The sequence below is a fragment of the Macaca nemestrina genome, chromosome 20 (genome assembly GCF_043159975.1).
Source record: "Macaca nemestrina isolate mMacNem1 chromosome 20, mMacNem.hap1, whole genome shotgun sequence".
Classification (NCBI taxonomy): Eukaryota; Metazoa; Chordata; class Mammalia; order Primates; family Cercopithecidae; genus Macaca; species Macaca nemestrina.
This window is the reverse complement of record NC_092144.1, coordinates 13536476-13547123: the sequence shown is the minus strand read 5'-3', so window position 1 is coordinate 13547123 and position 10648 is coordinate 13536476.

Sequence of the window (10648 nt, the reverse complement as noted above, 5' to 3'; positions counted from 1 at the left end):
CACTAACAGGCTCTGGGGGTTAGGATATGAACATACATTTTTGGAGGATTGCCATTCAACCAACTATAGGAAGGAAAGGGATGGGCTGCGGTGGGGAGGTGACTTGGCGAGCCAAGTGCTATGGTGTGAATGTTTGTGTCCCCCCAAATTTATACGTTGAAATCTTTTCTTTTCTTTTTTTTTTTTTTTTTTTTTTGAGATGGAGTCTCATCTCACCCTGTTGCCCAGGCTGGAGTGCATTGGTGCAATCGTAGCTCACTGTAACCTCCACCTCCAGGGTTCCAGTGATTCTTCAGCCTCAGCCTCCTGAGTAGCTGGGATTACAGGCGCCTACCACCATGCCTGGCTGATTTTTGCATTTTTAGTAGAGATGGGGTTTTTGGCATGTTGCCCAGTCTGGTCTTAAACTCCTGAGCTCAAAGCAATCCGCTCACAGGTGTGAACCACACCACCTGGCCAATATATGTTGAAATCTTAATCCCTTGAGGTCGTGGTGTTAAGAATTGGGGCCTGGGCGGGGCCCGGTGGCTCACGCCCATACTCCCAGCACTTTGGGAGGCTGAGGCGGGCGGATCACGAGGCCAGGAGATCAAGACCATCCTGGCTAATGCAGTGAAATCCCGTCTCTACTAAAAATACAAAAAAATTAGCTGGGCGTGGTGTCGGGCGCCTGTAGTCCCAGCTACTCGGGAGGCTGAGGCAGGAGAATGGCGTGAACCCGGGAGGCGGAGCTTGCAGTGAGCTGAGATCGCGCCACCGCACTCCAGCCTGGAGGACAGAGCAAGACTCCGTCTCAAAAAAAAAAAAAAAAAAAAAAAGAACTGGGGCCTTTGAGAGGTGAGGAGGGTGGAGACCTCATGAATGGGAACTATGCCTTTACAAGAGGCCAGAGAGAGACTCCATGCCCTGTGAGATTAGAGGGCAAGAACGCTAACATCTTTGTCTAAAAAGAGAGCCTGGCTGGGCGCGTGGCTCATGCCTGTAATCCTAGCACTTTGCGAGGCCGAAGCAGGCAGATCACCTGAGATCAGGAGTTCGAGACCAGCATGGCTAACATGGTAAAGCCTCTTTTCTACTAAAAATACAAAAAATTAGCCAGATGTGGTGCTGTGCACCTATAATCCCAGCTATTTGGGAGGCCGAGGCAGGAGAATCACTTGAACCGAGGAGGTGGAGGTTGCAGTGAGCTGAGATTGTGCCATTACACTCCAGCTTGGACAACAAAAGCAAAACTCCATCTCAAAAAAAAAAAAAAGAGAGAGAGAGAGAGAAAGAGAGACAGCTCCCAGCTGGGTGCAGTGGCTCATGCCTGTAATCTCAGCACTTTGGGAGGCCGAGGTGGGTGGATCAACTGAGGTCAGGAGTTTGAGACTAGCCTGGCCAACATGGTTGAAACCCTGTCTCTACTAAAAATATTAGCTGGGCGTGGTGGTGGTTGCCTGCAATCCCAGCTACTCGGGAGGCTTAGGCAGGAGAGTCGCTTGAACCTGGGAGGTGGAGGTTGCAGTGAGCCCAGATGTTGCCACTGCACTCCAGCCTAGGTGACAGAATGAGACTGTCTCAAATTAAAAAAAAAAAAAAAAGGAGAGAGAGCCCCCACCAGACACCAAATCTGCTGGCACTTTGATCTTGGACTTCCCAGCCTCCAGAACTGTGAGCAATAAATATCTGTTGTCTATAAGCAACCCAGTCCATGGCATTTTGTTATAGTAGCCCAAATAGAGTAAGACACAAAGCGACCTCCAAAGCCACTGTTTCCACAAGAGCAAAACAAGAACCCTTGCTCCAGGGCAGAATAGGTATAGGACAGTGTCAGGATGGGATAGGATATGCTCGTGGTCAAGCTTCAACACGGGGCTGCATATGGTAACTCATGCCTGTAATCCCAGCACTTGAGAGGCCAACGTAGGCAAATCACCTGAGGCCAGGAGTTCAAGACCAGCCTGGACAACATAGTGAAACCCTGTCTCTACTAAAAATATAAAAATTAACTGCCGTGGTGGTGGGTGCCTGTAATCCCAGCTACTAGGAAAGTTGAGGCGGGAGAATCACTTGAACCCTGGAGGCAGAGGCTGCAGTGAGCAGAGATCGCACCACTGCACTCCAGCCTGGGCAACAGAGTGAGACCCTGTCTCAAAAAAAAAAAAAAAGTCTCAATGCCGGAGGAATGGAAGACTCTGCTCAGGAACAAGACAAAAGTCCGCAAGCCTCTGGCCACTCCCCATGCCATTCCCCAGGACCCCAGCATCCCCCGCCCCGCTACCTCCACTTGGCTCCATGACTGTTCTCCCAGGTCAGAGCCCACATCACACTCTTTCAACCTCTAGAAGTTTGCCCAGGACGTCTCTCTACCTGGCTGGTCTTCCCTCCCACAACTCCCTCTGTCTGTCTGTCCTTAAAGTAGCAGCCAGGGTGACTCTTCTGAAGGGGGCTTGGGTTATGCCAAGATCTCTTCTTCCCTCCCCTCCCCTCCCCTTCCCTTCTGACAGAGTTTCACTCTGTCACTCAGTCTGAAATGCAGTGGCACAATCTTGGCTCACTCCAACCTCTGCCTCCCGGGTTCAAGGACTTCTCTTGCCTCCTCCTCCTGAGTAGCTGGGATTACAGGTATGAGCCACCACACCTGGATAATTTTTGTATTTTTAGTAGAGCCGGGGTTTTACCATGTTGGCCAGGCTGGTCTCGAACTCTTGGCCTCAAGTGATCCACCCACTTCGGCCACCCAAAGTGCTGGGATTACAGGCATGAGCCACTATGCCCAGCCTTCTTTTCTTTTTTGAGATGGGATCTTGCTCTGTGGCCCAGGCTGGAGTACAATGGCGTGATCATAGCTCACTGCAGCCTTAAATTCTTAGGTCCAAGTGATCCTCTTGCCTCAGCCTCCCAAGTAGCTGGGACTAGAAAGCATGGGTCACCACGCCCAGCTAATTTTTAAAATTTTTTTAGAGTTGGTAGTCTCGCTATGTGGTCCAGGCTGGTCTCAAACTCCTGACCTCAAGCGATCCTCCTGCCTCAGCCTCCCAAAGTGTTGGGATTGTAGTTGTGAGCCACCATGCTCAGCCCAGCCCTGCCAAGATCCGTTTTCCATTCCCATGGCACTCAACATTCTCCTCAGAGCAGTTTCCACAATTGTAATTACCTAGTTTGGCAGAGCCATGTCTTAATGTTGCTCTCTTTGCTTCTAGAATGTGAGCCCCCAGGGAGGTCAGGGCCTGGGAGATTTGTTCATTTACATATCCCACGCACCTAATCAGGCATAGCACACAGTAAGTGCTTAATATATGTGCCCAGGAGGTTTTCAAATGAATCACTTTGGACCAGGCACAGCGGTTCACGCCTGTAATCCCAGCACTTTTGGAGGCCAAGGTGGGTAGATCACGTGAGGTCAGGAGTTCGAGATCAGCCTGGCCAATATGGCGAAACTCTGTCTCTACTAAAAATACAAACATTAGCTGGGCGTGCTGGCGGGCGCTTGTAATCCCAGTTACTCGGGAGACTGAGGCAGGAAAATCGCTTGAACCAGGGAGGCAGAGGTTGCAGTGAGCTGGGATTGTACCACTGCACTCCAGCCTGGGCAATAGAGCAAAACTCAGTCTCAAGAAAAAAAAGAAAAGGAATCCCTTTTGTCCAGGCAAGGGGGATGCACTGGTTCTCTGACCAGCAATTCCCCAATTCCCCAACTGGATGGGTCACTTGGTGTCCCAGTGGAATATTCGGGAATCTTCTCTGAGGCAACGGGATACACACACATACACACACACAAGCACAATCACACACAGACACACACAAAATGAATCCCCCTCCTCCTCAATTTCTTTACCAACTATTTTTCCCCCCAGGCAGAAAATGAACCATTATTAAAACAACACGGCAACCGGCCGGGAAAACCCATTTACAGCGATTTATATCGCGTCGCCGCGGCTGCCGAGAGGAAATGGGAGGAGAAGCTCGAGGTTTAAGCACTGGGTGAAAAATCACATTCCATCAGAGGAAGAACAGATGGGTGTTTTTTTCCTCCCCTTTCTCCCCCTTGCTTGGGCTCGGAGTCAGGAATCTATGTCAGCTGTGGGTTTGTTCTTGGTGTGACAGGGTGATTCTGGGGAGATGGAGGCCCAGGCAGGCTGCTGGGTCCCTGGGAGTAAGGGGTGGCTTGTGAACCACTGAGGACCCCCGCGCCCCATCCTCCATCCTCCTGCCCACCTGCTCTGTCTTCTGGGCCTGTAGGCTGCCGGATGTGAGTCCCATCCCCCATCCTCCTATTTTCATTTTTACATTTTCTCATCACCCCCTGGAATTACCGTCTCTCCTTATTTCCTTCCTCCTTCATGGTCTTTTTCCTTGAAGGCAGGGCCATGTCTGTCCTGTTCATTGTTGCATCCTTAGTGCATTGAACACATAGCAGTGGCTGCCATATCTGCAGACAGCCACTAACCCTCTGCCACGGTCCCACCATCACGCCTGCCATCCTATCCTAACCTTACTAAGGACGCCTTCCCCTACTCCTCGCCGGGCTGTGAGCGCGCTGGAAGACGGGGGCTGTTTAGTTTGTTTCCTTCATGGATGGATCTACGGTCCCGGTCCCTCCACCCCCAAAGCAAGCCTGATTCACAGCTTTCTGGGTGTCAGGATTGGGGGATGGGGACAGACAGGCATGACTGAGTCATTGAGCTGTTTAAAAGCTATCACCGACTTCTTCAAAATTGAAAAATGTTAGTGTGGCTCCAAAGGTCCTTTCCAACCTAGACTCAAAACACCTGTTCAGTGTAAACCACACCCCCGCCCCCCGCCTGCCCTCACAAACATGCTGGCACCTGCCTAGGCACCGCCTAGTCAAACCCCCTGGCCCATGTGGTCCCCAGCTCACCCATGATGCTTTGCGTCACCTTCACCAAATGCCCCGCCCCTCCCTCTGTGTCCACCCCAGAGCTGAATTCAGCCCACAGATGTAAGTGGTTTGGTCCATGCAGGGTTTAAAAACATTTTGTAATGACTTGCTAGCTTTTAAATATAGGCTGCCTTTTTGGTGGTGGTGATGGTGTTTTTGAGATGGCGTCGCACTCTGTCGCCCAGGCTGTAGTGCAGTGGTGTGATCTCAGCTCACTGCAACCTCCGCCTCCCGGGTTCAAGTGATTCTCCTGCCTCAGCCTCCCAAGTAGCTGGGATTACGGGTGAACGCCACCAGGCCCAGCTAATTTTTTTCTATTTTTAGTAGAGACGGGGTTTCACCACGTTGGTCAGGCTGGCCTCGAATTCCTGACCTCAAGTGATTCGCCCCCCTCGGCCTCCCAAAGTGCTGGGATTACAGACATGAGCCACCAGTGCCCGGCCTCAGGTGATTTTTGCATAAAAATCTGGATGCCTGACTTCCCATAAAGACGAAACCTTGGCTGGGCACGGCGGCTCACGCCTGTAATCCCAGCACTTTGGGAAGCCTAGGTGGGCAGATCACCTGAGGTCAGGAGTTCGAGACCAGCTTGGCCAACATGGTGAAACTCTGTCTATACTAAAAATGCAAAAATTAGCCAGGTGTGGTGGCACATGCTTGTAATCCCAGCTACTCGGGAGGCTGAGGCAGGAGAATTGCTTGAACCCAGCAGACAGAGGTTGCGGTGAACCGAGATTGCGCTACTGCACTCCAACCTGGGTGATATAGCAAGATTTGTCTCAAAAACAAAAGCAAAAAAACGAATTGAGTGAGTTCATACTATATAAGGAGTGGGCTTAGCAAGTGCTGATTAATATTACTCATTCATATCATTGTTTGCCATAGTCCCACCCCTCCTTACTGTCTCCCTGACACTGAAGTTGTTCCATTGCTGGTGCAGTCTTTTTACCTTGGCTGCTTGGACAGACCTACTGTCTGTCCCTGTAGGTTTGTCGCCTTCTCCAGGCTCAGTTCTGGGTCATCACCTCTGCCATAATGAGGTTCCCCAGTCTGGGTGCAGTGGCTCACGCCTGTAATCTCAGCACTTTGGGCGGCCAAGACAGGAGGATTGCTTGAAGCCAGGAGCTCAAGACTAGCCCGGGCAACATAGTCACACCCCATCTCTACAAAAAATAAATAAATAATTAGCCGTGCATGGTAGCACGTGCCTGTAGTCCCAGCTACTCGGGAGGCTAAGGCAGGAGGATTGCTTGAACCCAGGAGGTCGTCTGCGGCACTGCTTTCTAGCCTGGGTGATGAAGAGAGACCCTGTCTTTAAAAAAAAAAAAAAAAAAAAAGGCTCTCTGGTTGGTGCTCCACCTCACTGCCCATCCGTTTCTCAACACTCCCCATTTTCGAGTTTCCCTCCCTCCCCGCTGCACCGTGGACCTCTCCAGACGCTTCCTCAGGTGCCTGTGGAATTGGGTATCAGGGCCTGTGTTCATTTCCTGGGGCTGCTGAAATACATTACCATAAACTAGGTGGCTGAAAACAACAAGAATTTATTATTTCACCATTCCGGAGGCCAGAGGTTGCAATCAGGGTGGCGCAGGGCTGCAATCCCGCCGAAGGCACTAGGCGAGGATTCGCCCTTTCTTCTTCCAGCCTCTGATGGTTCCTTGCTTGTGGCTGTATTGCTCCAAGCCCTGCCTCTGTCTTCACTTGGCCTTCTCCTCTGTGTCTTCCCCCCTTCTCTTCTAAGGTCATTTATCATTGGATTTCGGGCCACCCTAATCCAGGATGATCTCATTGCAAAATCCTTAACTTAATTACATCTGCAAAAACTCTTTGTCCAAATAAGGTCACTGCTATGGTTTGAATGTCTGTGTCCCTTCCAAATCCGAATGTTGGAAGAGTTGGGGCTCTTGGGAGGTGATTGGGCCAGGAAGGCCCCATTCTCACGGGTGGGATTATTGCCCTTATAATAGAGTGTGACAGTTTGGAGATTTCTCAAACAATTTAAAATTCTTCTATTTTATTTGACCCAGCAATCCCATTACTGATTATATACTCAAAGGAATATAAATTGTTCTACTATAAAAACACATGCACATGTATGTTCATTGCAGCACTATTCACAATAGCAAAGACATGGAATCAGCCTAGGCACCCGTCAATGGAGGACTGGATAAAAAAAAATGTGGTACTTGGCCGGGCGCGGTGGCTCAAGCCTGTAATCCCAGCACTTTGGGAGGCCGAGGCGGGCGGATCACGAGATCAGGAGATCGAGACCATCCTGGCTAACACGGTGAAACCCCGTCTCTACTAAAAAATACAAAAAACTAGCCGGGCGAGGTGGCGGGCACCTGTAGTCCCAGCTACTCGGGAGGCTGAGGCAGGAGAATGGCGTGAACCCGGGAGGCAGAGCTTGCAGTGAGCTGAGATCCGGCCACTGCACTCCAGCCCGGGCTACAGAGTGAGACCCCGTCTCAGAAAAAAAAAAAAAAAAAAAAAAAAAAAAGAAAAAAAAAATCAGCTGGGTGTAATGGTGCCCACCTGTAGTCCCAGCTGCTCCCTGGGAGGCTGAGGTGGGAGGATGGCTTGAGCCCAGGAGGTGGAGGTTGCAGTGAGCCGAGATCATGCCACTGCACTCCAGCCTGGGTGACAGAACCAGATCTTGTCTCAAATAAACAAATAAATAAAATAAAAATAACTCTCTTGGCCAGGTGTGGTGGTTCACACCTATAATCCCAGCACTTTGCGAGGCTGAGGCGGGTGGATCACCTGAGGTCAGGAGTTCAAGAACAGCCTGGCCAACATGGCAAAACCCCATCTCTATTAAAAATACAAAAATTAGCCAGGCATGGTGGTGCACGCCTGTAATCCCAGCTACTAGGGAGGCTGAGGCAGGAAAATCTCTTGAACCTGAGGGGTGGAGGTTGCAGTGAGCCAAGATTGCACCACTTAACTCCAGCCTGGGCGAAAGAGTGAAACTCTGTCTCAAAAAACAAAACAAAACAAAACAAAACAGACAAAAAAATCACTTGAGGAAGAGTTAGTCTCTTGCCTTTCCATCCCTTCCTCCCTGTGAGGACATAGTGTTCATCCCCCTATAGAGGATGAAGCAACAAGGTATCATCTTGGAGGCAGAGGGTGGCTTCTCACCAGACACCAAATCTGCTGATGCCTTGATCTTGGACTTCCCAGCCTCCAGAACTGTAAGCAATACATTTCTACTGGCTGAGCACAGTGGCTCACACATGTAATTCCAGCACTTTGGGAGACCAAGGTGAGCAGATCACCTGAGGTCAGGAGTTTCAGACCAGCCTGGTCAACATGGCAAAACCCTGTCTCTATTAAAAATACAAAAATTAGCCAGGCATGGTGGTGGGTGCCTGTAATCCCAGGTACTTGGGAGACTGAGACAGGAGAATCGCTTAAACCTGGGAGACCGACGTTGCAGTGAGCTGAGTTCCCGTCACTGCACTCCAGCCTGGGTGACAGAGCGAGACTCCACCTCAAAAAAAAAAAGAAAAAATTCTATTACAGTTGACCTTTGAACAACATGGGCTTGAGCCATAACTGCATGAGTCCCCTTGTAAGTGGATGTACTTCCGCCTCTGCCACCCCTGAGACAGCTCCTCCTCTTCCTCTTCCTCCTCAGCCTACTCCATTGGAAGACTTGTGGATGAAGACCGTTATGATAATCCACTTCCACTTCATGAACAGTAAACACATTTTCTCTTTCTCATGATTTTCATAACATTTCTTTTCTCTAGTTTACTTTACTGTAAGAATACAGTATATGATATTTAGAACATACAGAATACGAGTTCACGGATTGTTGATGTCATTGGTAAGGCTTTGGATCAACCATAGGCTATTAGTAGTTACGTTTTTGGGAAGTCCAAAGTTATATGCAGGCCAGGTGCAGTGGCTCACGCCTATAATCCCAGCACTTTGGGAGGCTGAGGCAGGAGGATTACTTGAGCCAGGAGTTTAAGACCACCTTGGGCAATATGGCAAAACGCTATCTCTGCAAAAAATGTGAAAGTTAGCTGTGTGTGGTGGTGTGTGCGTGTAGTCCCAGCTACTCAGGAGGCCTTAACTTTCTTTTCTTTCTTTTTTTTTTTTTTTTTTTCTGTGGGACAGGGTCTTGCTCTGTCGCCCAGGCTGGAGTGCAGTGGTGAGATCTCAGCTCACTGCAAGCTCCGCCTCCCAGGTTCACGCTATTCTCCTGCCTCAGCCTCCCGAGTAACTGGGACTACAGGCGTGTGCCACCATGCCTGGCTAGTTTTTGTACTTTTTGGTAGAGACAGGGTTTCACCAGGTTGGCCAGGCTGGTCTCAAACTCCTGACCTCCAGTGATCTGCCCGCCTCAGCCTCCCAAAGTGCTGGGATTACAGACATGAGCCACCATGCCTGGCATCCTTAATTTTCTTTCTATCTCTCTTCATTCATTCATTTTTTAATTTTATTTTATTGTTTTTTGGGTGGAGTCTCCCTCTGTTGCCCAGGCTGGAGTGCAGTGGTGCAATCTTGGGTCATTGTAACCTCCACCTCCCGGATTCAAGCAATTCTCCTGCCTCAGCATCCCGAGTAGTTGGGATTACAGGCACCTGCCACCACACCCGGCTAATTTTTGTATTTTTGGTAGAGACAGGGTTTCACTCTGTTGGCCAGGCTGGTCTGGAACTCCTGACGTCCAGTGATCTGCCCGCTTCAGCCTCCCAAAGTGCTAGGATTACAGGCGTGAGCCACCGCGCCCAGCCATCATTCAGTTTTCTGAAACCAGTGGAGACTCAGACCACGCACCCCCAGCTGTGCCCCCAGAAGCCCGCTGTCCTCTCTCCTCCTTGCACCCACGGGAATAGCTTTCCCTCCATGAGGGATGGGTAGGGGCAAATGCCACGCCATCCGCCCTCTGTTTCCAGGGAGGCCGAAAGTTCTTCACACTGCAGAAGAACTCGGGTGAGCACCCCCACTTTCCCGCAAGCTCGCAGAGAGCATCCTCCGCCCGCCCCGGCAAGCACCACTTCATCACGCCACCGCCAGGGTGTCAGGCAGGGCGGGGCTGAGCGGTTGTCATTTCTCTCTCACCCGTCAGAACTCTGCACTTCCTTCGACAGTTCGCTGGCTGGCCTCCGACCCGTGGCTGATTTCTTTCCAGGGCTGACAGGTTGGGTTAAGAGGGAGCGCTCCCCTGAGCCGAGACATACTTTCTTTTGCCTCCAAGTTGCTTCATCCCCCACCCTTCACCAAGAACGCCCACAACTCCTGGATGGTGCATTACCTCCGCCCCCCCCTTACCCCATCCCCTTCCTTTCCCTCCCTTCCCAAGTGACTACAGCCTTGGGGCCAAGCTGGCCCCGGATGTGTTTTGTTTGGCCCATATGATTAACTCCTTGTTTTTAAAAAATTCCTTCTTTTAAAAAAATTTAAAATTTTTTTTTTTTTTTTTTTTTTTTTTTTTTTTTTTTTTTTTTTTTTGAGACGGAGTCTCGCTCTGTCGCTCAGGCTGGAGTGCAGTGGCGCGATCTCGGCTCACTGCAAGCTCCGCCTCCCGGGTTCACGCCATTCTCCTGCCTCAGCCTCCCGAGTAGCTGGGACTACAGGCGCCCACAACCGCGCCCGGCTAATTTTTTGTATTTTTTAGTAGAGACGGGGTTTCACCGTGGTCTCGATCTCCTGACCTTGTGATCCGCCCGCCTCGGCCTCCCAAAGTGCTGGGATTACAGGCGTGAGCCACCGCGCCCGGCCAAAAAATTTTTAAAAAATTCCTTT